General features: G+C 41.6%; 1 protein-coding gene across 1 annotated transcript in view; it reads right to left on the bottom strand.

Moving 5' to 3' along the window:
- Nucleotides 1-5,296, bottom strand: part of LOC140476800 (uncharacterized) — a 180,227-nt gene extending 174,931 nt beyond the window's left edge. Inside the window, exon 1 of the mRNA XM_072569595.1 lies at nt 4,951-5,296. The gene's annotated coding sequence lies outside the window, so the exon portion shown is untranslated. The remainder of the gene's footprint in view (nt 1-4,950) is intronic.
- Between the last annotated feature and the right edge of the window lie 8,156 nt (nt 5,297-13,452).

The following is a 13,452-nucleotide window of genomic DNA, read 5'->3' as shown; positions in this document are numbered from 1 at the left end:
GTTAGCCAACCTCCAGTCTTCCGGCACCTCACCTGTGACTATCGATGATACAACTATTTCAGCAAGAGGCTCAGCAATCACTTCTCTAGCTTCCCACGGAGTTCTCGGGTACACCTGATCAGGTCCTGGGGATTTATCCACTTTTATGTGTTTCAAGATATTCAGCACTTCCTCATCTGTAACATGTACATTTTTCAAGATGTTACCATCTATTTCCCTGCATTCTATATCTTCCATGCCCTTTCCACAGTAAATACTGACGCAAAATACTCATTTAGTATCTCCCCATTTTCTGCTGCTCCACACAAAGGCCACCTTGCTGATATTTGAGGGGCCCTATTCTCTCCCTAGTTATCCTTTTGTCCTTAATTGGTCCTTAGAGTGTATGAATATCCACATTGCTGTTAAGGAGAGGGTTCCAGGATCTTGACTCAGTAACAATGAACAATGTTCAGATATTACCAAGTTGGGATTGCAGTGGCTTGGTGGAGAATATGCAGGTGATGGTGCTTCTATACACCTGCCACCCTTGCCATTTAGGTGATAGATGTCATGGTTTGGAGGATGCTAATGAAGGTCCCTTGATGCCTTGATGCAATGCTTTGCAGATGGGACACACTGAAATGATTCCTAGTTTTTGTTCTGCTCCTGTAGCCATGGTTTCTGGTCAATAGTAACCCCCAGGATGCTAATAGTGAGAGAATCAGTATTAAGTGATGAACAAAAACAGAAATTGCTAGTGAAACTCATCAGGCCTGATAGCATCTGTGGGAAAAAATGCAGAGTTGACATTTGAGATGGTCATTGCCCAGAACCTATGAAGCATAAATGTTACTTGCCATTTCAGCCCAGGCTTGACAATTGTCCTGAATTGCTCCATGTGAACGTTGACTGTTTCCATATCTGTGGAGTTATGAATAGTGCTAAACATTGTTCACTGAGTCTGACCTTATGATGGAGGTTCAGTCATTGATGAAACAGCTGAAAATAGTTGGGTCTTAGACACTGTCCTGAGGAACTACTGACCTCCAACAACTGCAGCCATCTTCCTCTGTACAAGAAATGACTCCTTCCCCTGAAATCCATTGCTTCTAGTTTGGGAGGCTTCATGATATCACATTTGGTCAAATGTCAATGGCAGTGATCCTTACTTTCCCTTGAGTTCACCTCTTTCCTCCATGGTTGGACCAAAGCTATATTTTTATTCATGATTTTATTTAATCATGGGATTTGGGCATCATTGACTAGGCTAGTGCTCATTGACCATCCCTAATTGCCGAGATGGCAGTTAAGAGTTGACCACATTGAAGGTCTAGAGTCACATGTAGGCCAGACTAGGCAAATATGGCACATTTCCTTCCCTAGAGGATATTAGTGAAACAAATCAGGTTTTACAACAGCTGATGGTGGTCTGATGGTCACCATTAGGCTAGCTTTTAATTCCAGACCATGGTAGAGTTCAAACCCATGTTCCCAAAACATTAGCTTGGTGTTCGGCATTGCTGGTCCAGTGACATTATAACAGTACATCCCCTTAATGTGCGGAATTGTGTGGCCCTGCCAGGACCCAAACTACACATGAGTGAGGAAATTATTGTTGAATAAGTATTGCTTGAAGTTCTGTCCATGATCCCTTCCATCACTTTACTGATGCTTAAATGTAGACAGATTGAGGAGTAATTGGCCAATTTGGATTTATCCTGCTTTTTAGTGAACAACACACCAAATTTTCTGCATTGCTGGGTAGATGACAGTGTCGTAGGTGTACTGGAACAGCTCATTCTAGAGTACATGTCTTTAGCACTATCACCAGAATGCTGTCAAAGCCCATAGTCTTTGGAGTGTCCGAACCTTCAGTGTTTCTTGTAATTGCCATTTCCAGGGTCTTGGTGGTATCAATTGACCCATTCAATTTCATTACTTTCCTTATACTATGTAACAGTTAGATATAGCTGAATATATATATATATATATATATATATAGTTAGATAGACTCACAGAGTCATAAAGTTGTACAGAACGGAAAATAGACCCTTCGGTCCAATTCGTCCATGCCAACTAAATATCCTAACCTAATCTAGTCCCATTTGCCAGCACTTGGCCCATATCCTTCTAAACCCTTCCTATTCATGTACCCATCCAGGTGCCTTTTAAATGCTGCAATTGTACCAGCATCCACCACTTCCTCTGGCAGCTCATTCCATACACACATCACCCTCTGTGTGAATAAAGTTGCCCCTTAGATCCCTTTTATATCTTTCCCCTCTCACCCTAAACCTATGCCTTCTAGTTCTGGACTCCCCACCCCAGAGAAAAGACATTGCCTATTTGCAGTGTGTCTCACCAAACCTGTTGAGGATGACAGATGTTCTTTCCCTAAAGGACATTAGTGAGCCATGGATGTTTATAACAATGGTTTCATGATGCCTATTAATCCAGAATTTTAATTAACCAGATGTATTTATGAACTCAAATGTCACCATCTGCCGTGATAAGACATGAACCCATGTTCCCAGAGCTTTAGCCTGGGTTCTGGATTATCAGTACAGTGATTATACCATTACAACATTTAGAGTCATAGAGTCATAGAGATGTACAGCGTGGAAACAGACCCTTCAGTCCAACCGTCCATGCCGACCAGATATACCAACCCAATCTATTCCCACCTGCCAGCACCCGGCCCATATCCCTCCAAACCCTTCCTATTCATATACCCATCCAAATGCCTCTTAAATGTTGCAATTGTACCAGCCTCCAATACATCCTCTGGCAGCTCATTCCATATACGTACCACCCTCTGCGTGAAAAGGTTGCCCCTTAGGTCTCTTTTATATCTTTTCCCTCTCACCCTAAACCTATGCTCTCTTGTTCTGGACTCCCAGGGAAAAGACTTTGTCTATTTACCCTATCCATGCCCCTCATAATTTTGTAAACCTCTATAAGGTCACCCCTCAGCCTGCGACGCTGCAGGGAAAAATGCCCCAACATGTTCAGCCTCTCCCTGTAGCTCAGATCCTCCAACCCTGGCAACATCCTTGTAAATCTTTTCTGAACACTTTCAAGTTTCACAACATCTTTCCGATAGGAAGGAGACCAGAATTGCACACAATATTCCAACAGTGGCCTAACCAATGTCCTGTACAGCCGCAACATGACCTCCCAACTCCTGTACTCAATACTCTGACCAATAAAGGAAAGCATACCAAACGCCTTCTTCACTATCCTATCTACCTGCGACTCCACTTTCAAGGAGCTATGAACCTGCACTCCAAGGTCTCTTTGTTCAGCAACATTCCCTAGGACCTTACCATTAAGTGTATAAGTCCTGCTAAGTTTTGCTTTCCCAAAATGCAGCACCTCACATTTATCTGAATTAATGCCCATTGGCCCATCTGGTCCAGATCCTGTTTGTAATCTGAGGTAACCCTCTTTGCAATCCACTACACCTCCAATTTTGTTGTCATCTGCAAACTTACGAACTGTACCTCTTATGCTTGCATCCAAATCATTTACGTAAATGACAAAAAGTAGAGGGCCCAGCACCGATCCTTGTGGCACTCCAGTGGTCACAGGCCTCCAGTCTGAAAAACAACTCTCCACCACCACTCTCTGCCTTCTACTTTGAGCCAGTTCTGTATCCAAATGGCTAGCTCTCCTTGTATTCCATGAGATCTAACCTTGCTAATCAGTCTCCCATGCGGAACCTTGTCGAATGCCTTACTGAAGTCCATATAGATCACATCTACTACTCTGCCCTCATCAATCCTCTTTGTTGCTTCTTCAAAAAACTCAGTGTGAAGCTTCTGCATGAAATATGCAAAACCCAGAATCTATTTGCTTTCATTGCATAGACATCCAATTGATACATTTCTCTAACTGTACATTTAATTAATAATCTTATAGCTACATGTTTCATTCTTTACTTCCAAAATACTTCACATTTTCTGTAACAAACTGGAAATACCATGTGCTTATATTCCTCTGTATACTTCCTCACACTCCACAATGCTACCTCACTTGATTATCATTAAGTTTGGAAATAATTCCCCTTGTGTTGGGCTAAAATCATTTAGAATGGAAAGTCAATGAGGTCTCAACATAGGTCCCTAGTTTCCAGCATCCTGCCATCAGAAGCACACCAATTACCTATTATCTTTCCCACTAACGGGGCTACGTTCTGTTAAACGTGGGCATAATTTTTGCAACAAGTCTTTCAAGTGGCACCTTTTGAGAAACCTTCTGAAAATCAGTGCACACATATACCTATGCATGCCACAACTTGACTCAAAAACTTAGTTCAGGTCACCACACATCTCTGTGTTTCACTAACCTATCCTAAGCAATAACCCGTCCCCTCAATGCACACCCAGAGCAAAAGTCTACGTACAAAATAACCCCAAAGCAACGCTCTTCAATTTCGCGCTACGCTGATCGCAAAATATCACGGATAACGAACATTCTTAAGCAGCATGCAAGCACAGAAAGAGTAAATGTGCTACATGGTAACTAAACGTATCCATTAACAAAATCGCGTTGTCCGAACTGTAGCACTTTAAAAAAAAACACTACTTTAAAAAGTGTCAATCCAAATTCGGGGTTTTGTTTATGTAACAGGTAAGAGATTGACTCCGTCTGGCAGATGAACAGACGTGAAAACGTTGGCAGAAATGTATTTGTACAGGCATACTACTGTAAGGCAAAAAAGTACTGTACTTGAAGCAAAAGTCGTCAGAAAATACAGAATCTGAAATATATTGTGTTAGCAAAAGTATATTAATTAAAAGTTGAATGGCATTTACTCGTTCTAATCAATGGTATAGTCCAGGATTACTGGAAACAGAGAAAGCAATGGGTATTTTAATGTCCAGGTTTTGTTACTACCGTAATTTAAACTAATCCTAAAACAATTGAAGGAAAGGACAGCATCTGTTTCGAGCGTCACATACTCACTGCTGAAAGATTTCCGTACTCCCGAGTCTGGGATGCTAGCTCTGATCACTGGGAAGTTGCTTGTTGCTCTCTGTCACTGCGTCGCTGTAATGACTTCGACAGTTTGTGTCTCAATCGCAACTTTCTGGCCAGTTTATTCGTGGTCACTCTGCATCGCTGTCACAGTGCTCTCCCTTCGTCACTTCTGTATATCTGATTTCTAGATGTGTTTCTGCCCACTTATGCCTGCTCTCTCAGTGGTCAGGTTAATCTCTGAGCACTCAATAACTCCCCTCGCTTGTACATGCACATAGCCTCTATCAGTCCCACCCCTTTCTCCGTCTATTACATCCATCCACACTCCAGGATCTGACATTCAGTCCCGCACGCGTTCTGACAACTGCAGTGCGCGCTCCCCAGGTTAACGCGCGCACCACAGTCCAAGTCTTGGTGCGCGTCCCCCTCCCCCCTCAGGCTCGGAGGCGCGCCCTGCAGATCTGCAACAGCAGCTGTTTAACCCACACTGCAAGGTGCACTCGTTGCCTGTGCAGTGTTCCCTTGTGTCTAACAAGAAATAGGAGTAGGCCCAAAGAACCTGCACCCACCATTCAGTAGCTGATCTCTTCCTGGACTCATTTCCAGATGCATCGGCTCACCATAACCCTTTATTCTTTAAAATCTATCTTTGCCTTAAAAACATTCAAAGGGGTAGCCTCAACTGTTTCACTGGGCAGGGAATTTCACAGATTCACAACCCTTTGGGTGAAGAAGTTCCTCCTCAACTCAATTCTGGCATCTACCAACCACTTTTCCCCAGATAATTTAGCATCAGCTTTCATGCTGTTTGATCCTGTTCAGCATGTTGTATTTTTGATCCGGGATAATATCTGTCAGACTAAATGACTTTCACTATCAAATCAGTCAGTGCTAGGAACATTTCTTGCCCTGTAGTCACATGGTTGTGTCTTCACCACTGAAATGAGAGATGTGGAATATTACTTGGGGGCGATGTACTAACAGCACTATTGTAATTGGAAGCTTTAAACCTGATTAGTAAGAAAATAATGAAATATTGCAGATACTGTACATCTGAAATAAAACAAAAAGCACTGGAGAAGCTCAGCAGGTCTGGCAGCATATGAGAAGAGAGAAATAATATTTGGATTCAGATAAGATTTCCCCAGACGCTCTTCTTCAGCTCTGAGTCATATCGGACTTGCAAAACTAACTGTTTCTCTCTCCACAGATGCTGACAGACCTGCTGAAATTTGGTGTCTGATTGAAGAGTTATCTAGATTCGAAAAGTTAGCTTGTTCTCTCTCTCCACAGATGCTGCCTGACCCGCTGTGATTTCCAAGTTTGTTTTTGTTTTCAGTTACTGAAATTTGGTCTCAGTTTTCCAGATTGAGGCAGTCACAGACTTTAGGCATTCAATCCTTAAGTTATGTCCATTGCGTACTTACAAAGTACATTGAGGGCACTGCTCCATTTGGAAACTTAAAAAGGCCTTCACTTGTCCTAATGACAGCATGCATTTAGAGAGTATAGTTTGACAAGAGCCATATATCATAAGTAATAGCTGATTAATATTTATTGAGAATTAATAGTCTGTTTTTTAAGTAATTCTTAATAAGTGTTAATTTTGTATTATGATTGAAAGTCAAGCTTATTCCTTGCTTTGCCTCAAAAATACAAGGATAAAGTAACTGCCATCCAGCAACTTAATTTTCTCTTTCTGTTGGAAAAACAGTTTGTGATTTCATATTTAATGCAAATTTGTTTATCATTGTATATAGTTTGTATGTAATTAGGTATACATGACTTGTTTACACGGATACAGTATGTGCAGAATTTGTCATGTAAGGCTGACAATTCTTTTCAACAAAAACAACACTTTTAGTTCAATTTTGTACTGTGACTTGTCACTTCCTTGAGGTTCAGCAATAGTGATACACATCCCAAGGGTTAAAATAGTTTTTGGGAAGTTCTCCTCTTTGCAAGAGATGTTTTTGTTAGCACAGGATCCATTTGCTTCATGAGAACTTCAGTAAGTAAATGACATGTCAAACAGATATTATTATTCCCTTATAGGAAATGAAACATTGACAGGGAAAACAAAATGTTAATTATCAGAATTTGATGGTACAAATTGCTTGCTTGAATTGATTCCCAATCCTGGATCCCTGACATGATAAAATTATTCCTTTAACCACTGCTCCATTGAAAGTAACAAGTAAAATTTCATGATGTCAGAAAACAACATATGTTAAGGAAAAAGTCCTTGTGTAAAGGCACAACTTAAAAATAATGAGTTTGCTTTTGATTTGAGTACCACTGCGAGGTGAGCTATATTGCTCATTCCTAATTACCTTTGTGAAGAAGGTGGTGGTAAGCTATCTTTTTGAGTTGTCACATGTGGTGAATGCTATCAAGTATAAAATCAAAAGACTTGCATTCTCTGGACTTGAACAATATGTTAGAGAGGAAAGCCACCACTATCTAACACCCTGCTGAATGAAAGACCTGCACTTATCTTGATACATTTTGTGTGGGTGTCTATGACCAACGCATACCAGAAGCAGATGAGTGGAAGATTAGATACCATAAAATAATTTATTGTGTATATAGGAAATGCAAGCATTTGCTACTGGCATGAACTTAATTCACAACATCCAGCCGCACACAATGACTGGACAAGGTAAAGTCAATACTGGTCTGACAATCTTATCTGCAGGTAATTGACTGCTGTACATCCTATTTATATTTTGTTACATTCCCTAACCCTGAGTTGCTTAGCTGGTGCCATTCACTGTTCTCTTGGACAAAAGTAATTTTATGTAAATATGTAAAGTTAATTCAACAAAGCAATCGATTGTTAAAAGTTGACACATGCAGATTCAGCACTAAGCTATTAAGACAGCCATTCAGCTGAATGTACAAATGGCAAAGCTCAGACTACATTAATTATACTCTGATAATAATTGATCAGAGTAATTGATCTTACAGATTCAATTGAAATTTACAATTTTACACATTACTCCCCAGCTTCTATACCAAATAAATAGGTATAGGTGGCTATTATGAAGCTGTGCTTTCTTCTTTTGCATTTGCCTGTTACTTAACCCTAGCTGTAGAAAATAATTCCATATATTTAGATTTAAGCCTTCTGTTTAATGCAGATCATTTTTACCCAATTAGCCATGATTGAAGTACTAAACGATAAATAACAGTTTTAACAACAAATAAGCTGAGTCAGTGCTGAAGTCCAGTGATTTTACAGAGGTGGCAATAGATGGGTTTTAGTTGTTGCATGAACATATAGTTGCAAGCTTATCTTGGGTTAAACATGATTTGCAAGAGTCTGGTTTAGCCTGCAAGGGAGAGAGATGGAGTCAGTAGATCGAAAATTGGGATCAGGGTGTGCACTGAAGACAATGGCTTCAGTCTGCTCAATATGTAATTGTAATTGTAATTTCAGCTCTTGCAGTACTGGATTTCAGATCCACAATCCGGTAATTTAACAGGAAGTGTTGAGAGATATGGCGTGAGGTCAGTCTGTGTCATCAGTGTGTGTGTGATAATCCTGCTGAGCTTGAGGATGAAGCTACTGAGGAGCAGTATGCAGATGAGAAATCATTGGGAGGCAATGATAGTTCCTCAATGAACACTAGCGGTAATAGTGTGGGAACAGGAAGAGAAGATAATGCAATTGATTCTGTGGTTTCAATTAGATAGGAATGGAACTAGTTGAGTGTGTTAGCTGGATGACAGTGGAGGGTCTTTAGAGGAGGATGGTGTTATCAAATGTGTCAAAAGATACAAATTCTTTGTCACATCACACATGGTTTCAATTGTGATTTTAATGAGCGTTGTCATGGCGGAATCCAGATTGGAGGGCTTCCAGTAGGGAGTTCGGGGAAAGGTGACCACAGATTTAGCAGGTGATTTAGCACATATTCAAGGACTTTGGAGAGGAAGAGGAGGTTGGAGATGGGATAAAAGATTACAAAAGCCACAGGGTCAATAGGCTTTCTTTGATGATGGGTTCTGACAGCAGGGCAATGGATCATCACCTAAAGAGAGAGAAATGTCAACAATATCTACTAACGTGGGGAAAGGTTGGGTGGCCAGGAGTTTATGGGAATAAGGTATGAGGAGGTGGATCAAATTAACTTGGAGACAGCAAAAGGGGAGGTAGAAGAGAAATGAGAGAAAAACACAAATTCAGGTCCATGGCAGAGGAGAACATTTTTTGTAAATATTTTTATTGAGAAAAAGATTTTGAATTTTTTACAAAATTATAGAATTACTACAAAACAGTATAACAATCTTATAATATAACGACAATAACAGTAAACAAACTACTATTCTACTCCACAAACAATTTACAAGAAAAAACAAAAAATAAAGAGTAAAAAAACCTACACAAACTACAATTTAATAAATTACTAAGTTTAAAAAAAAAGAAACTAAGTTAAACCGAATTGAACCAAGGCAAATTAAATTAAATTATGTTACAACACTCAGCGTAATCCCACCAAAGCTCCCCATCACCGGGAGCATCAGTTGGCATACCCGTATTTGTTTGGAATTCTTCATCCCAGGGATCCCCTGCCCTCCAGATACAGCCGTCATGGCTACACAAAGGCCCGGACCAATATAGCCGACAGGTCTGCATCTATATAATTCAAAAAGGGCCTCCACATCCTATAAAAAAGTTCCATTTTCTGGTGCACCATATTCGTAAGGAAGTCCAGGGGTGTGTGCTCCATAACTAACCTATGCCACCCAGAGAGCCCTGGGGGATTTTCCAGCACCCAGCTTGTCATAATGTTCTTACTCACACAAATTGAAAGCGTATTAAACAGTTTCTTCCCATGCACGTCCAAAGAAGGGAGATTCACCAAGAGGAGGGATATCTGATCTACCTTGACCTTGGTTCCCAAGATCCCTTCCAAAACACTCACTGTGGCGCCCCAATACCAATGAAGCTTTTAGCATGACCACAAGCAATGAGTAAGAGTACCAATATCTGTTTTACATTTGGGGCACATTGCAGATGCTCCTGTCTTAAATTTCGCAAGCCGCTCCGGTGCCAAATAAGCCCAGTAGAGTACCTTCAGCTGCATGGCCTGCATCTTACTGCAAATTGAAATCTTCCTTACATTCTCCCAAATATCTTCCCATGTCTCTGACGAGATCTCCACCCCGAGTTCTTGAGTCCAAATACCGCACAGCCACTCAATGTCCTTCGAGACACCACCTCCTAATAAATGAGAGAGTATCCATGGTCCGAAGTACACTCCGACTTATAGGGACTCACCATTGATGTAGTCTTTTTCTGTATAAAGTCCCTAATCTGAAAGTAACAAAAGAGGTCCCTCTTAGATGGTTCATATTTCTGGCTCAGCTGCTCAAAAGACATCATGACCTCCCAGTCAAACAAATCTCCCAACAGGAGACTACTCTATACTCCCAAATCCATCGATCCCAGCCGGAATCCTAACATTCCTACTGTGGGAGTTTAAGGGGAAGTTTTATCTAAATTACCCTCACCTTGTCGCATCATTCTCCATGCTTTAACCATATTCAGGGCATTCGGATGTCTACAATGGTCTATAACAGTCCTCATCTTGTTCATAAACAACAGATTAATGAGGGGGCCTTTTGCCTGGGAGGCCTTGATGTCCAGCCAAATTGACCTCAGGTCCTGACAAGCTCAATCAGCCACATAGAATAATAGGGAACTTAATTGATATTTTTTAAAATCTGAGAAATCCACACCTTCCATTCCTTATGGAAGATACAATTTGTCCAGCTTAATAAGAGGTCGCCTATGACCCCAGATGAAAGAACGGAGCCAACTGTAAAGCCTCCATAGTGCTTGTCTTGGCAGCATCAAGCTTCACAACATCTTTCTGATAGGAAAGAGGCCAGAATTGCACGCAATATTCCAACAGTGGCCTAACCAATGTCCTGTACAGCCGCAACATGACCTCCCAACTCCTGTACTCAATACTCTGACCAATAAAGGAAAGCATACCAAACGCCTTCTTCACTATCCTATGTACCTGCAACTCCACTTTCAAGGAACTGTGAACCTGCACTCCAAGGTCTCTTTGTCAGCAACACTCCCTAGTGGGTGGCACGGTGGCACATTGGTTAGCACTGCTGCCTCACAGTGCTAGAGACCCGGGTTCAATTCCTGCCTCAGGCGACTGACTGTGTGGAGTTTGCACGCTCTCCCTGTGTCTGCGTGGGTTTCCTCCAGATGCTCCGGTTTCCTCCCACAATCCAAAGATGTGCAGGTCAGGTGAATTAGCCATGCTAAATTGCCCGTAGTGTTAGGTAAGGGGAAAATGTATGGGTGGGTTGCGCTTCGGCGGGTCAGTGTGGACTTGTTGGGCCGAAGGGCCGTTTCCACAATGTAATGTATCTAATCTAAAAAGTTAAGTGTATAAGTCCTGCTAAAATTTGCTTCATTTTACAACAAGAAAATTAAAAGTGGGCATTCAACCCATCCTATCCATACATTGACCGTAGGCAATCCTGGTAAACCCTCAGACCCCCACCAACCCCCAGTCCCTGCTAAGAGAGAGAAATGAAAAGGAAATGGTAGAAAAACAAAGGATCATGCGAGGGCAGAAAGAAGGGAGAAGAGAGAGAAAGAGAAAAAAAGGGACTCAAAACCAGGTAAGCCGGGCAAACTACAGAGGAAACAAGTGAACACTATTGTCCATATTATTTTAACCCTACCGTGAATCCTCTTGTAAGGATGCCTGCCTTGAAGAGGTTTTCCTCCTTTCTCTACAAGAATCTCAGGGAGTCCCTCTCCCACTGCAACTCCCAGGTCATTTCCTCTGCCCTGAAGCACCCATTGTACTCTATGCTACTTTCTCCCCACCCCCACCCTCCTCTAGCTTATCCCTCCACACTTCAGGCTCACTGCCTTTATTCCTGATGAAGGGCTTTTGCCTGAAACGTCAATTTCGAAGCTACTTGGATGCTGCCTGAACTGCTGTGCTCTTCCAGCACCACTAATCCAGAATCCATATTATTTGAGCCAGTCAGTCTATTTTAAGGTGTCCAGGAAGTCCTTTGCCTTTTCCAGTGAATCAAAATTAAATTAGGACCTTCCATGGCTGAAACATAATATTACTGGATATCTTATGGAGTACTGAATATTGAAGTCCCTCAGCCTCCTTTTTAACTCATCATAATGAGGGTCCTAATAAATATTCTCTGTTGTTCATCACAGACAAATCATGCTGGCTCTACTCAGGATTCTTCTAAAAGAAGAATTTCCTGTTAGAGAATGAGACAGGAATATAGTACCAATCTTCCTGTTACATCAACAAAGTGGAAATTGTATTCTGTAAATAGGTTAAGTGCTTTGTAGAATGAATCTCACTAGATTTATTGCATAACTATATCCTGCATGTCCAGTTCTACCTATTTTGTAATATTTGGTTATCTCACTAACCTTTTTGTAGCACTCTGTGCTACACATATTACAAAGAACTTCATTGTCCACCACCAAGAGTGACTCAGCAGCTGCACTCCTGATCAAGCTGGTCAGGTCCTAAAAGACATAGCTACTAGACTGAGTCTGCAGCAGGTGAGGAGGGAACCAACAAGAGGGAAAAACATACTTGACCTCATCCTTACCAATCTGCCCGCTGCAGATGCATCTGTCCATGACAGTATCAGTCAGCATGACTATCTCACAGTCCCTGTGGAGACAAAGGCCCACCTTCACATTCAGAATAACTCCCATCGTGCTAAATGGGACAAATTTCAAATGGATGCAGCAACTTAAGACGAGGCATCCATGATGCACTGTGGGCCATCAACAGCAGCAAAATTGTACTCCAGCATCATTTGCAACTTCATGGCCTGGCATATCCCAACTTAACCATGACCATTAAGGCAGGGGATCAACCCTGGTTCAATGGAGAATGCAGGAGGGCATGCTAGGAGTGGAACTGGACATACATAAACCTGAGGTGTCAACCTAGTGAAGCTCCAAACAGGACTATTTGCATGCCAAACAGCATAAGCATCAAGTGATAGAGAGAGCTAAATGGTCCCATAACCAATCGATGAGATCTAAGCTCTGCTGTCCTGCCACCTCCAGTTGTGAATGATGAATTAAATAACTCACTGGAGGAAGAGGGTCCACAAATATCCCCATCCTCAATGATGAATGAGCCCAGTATATCAATGCAGAAGATAAGCTGAAGCTTCTGTGACAATCTTCAGCCAGAAATGTCAAGTAGATGATCCATCTTGGCCTCCTCCAGTGATCCCAGCATTACAGATATCAGTCTTCGGCCAATTTGACTCACTGCATGTGATATCAAGAAACAATGAGAGGCACTGGATACTGCAGAGGCTCTGGACCCTTGACAACATTCTGACAATTGTACTCCAGAACTTGCTGTACCCTTAACCAAGCTGTTACAAAACAGTTATAACATTGGCATCATACTAGGTAATGGAAATGTTAAGCCAGTGTGTCCT

The sequence above is a fragment of the Chiloscyllium punctatum genome, chromosome 5, assembly GCF_047496795.1.
Source record: "Chiloscyllium punctatum isolate Juve2018m chromosome 5, sChiPun1.3, whole genome shotgun sequence".
NCBI classification, from domain to species: domain Eukaryota; kingdom Metazoa; phylum Chordata; class Chondrichthyes; order Orectolobiformes; family Hemiscylliidae; genus Chiloscyllium; species Chiloscyllium punctatum.
The sequence above is the reverse complement of the archived record's forward strand: the minus strand, read 5'-3'. Positions and strand labels throughout refer to the sequence as shown.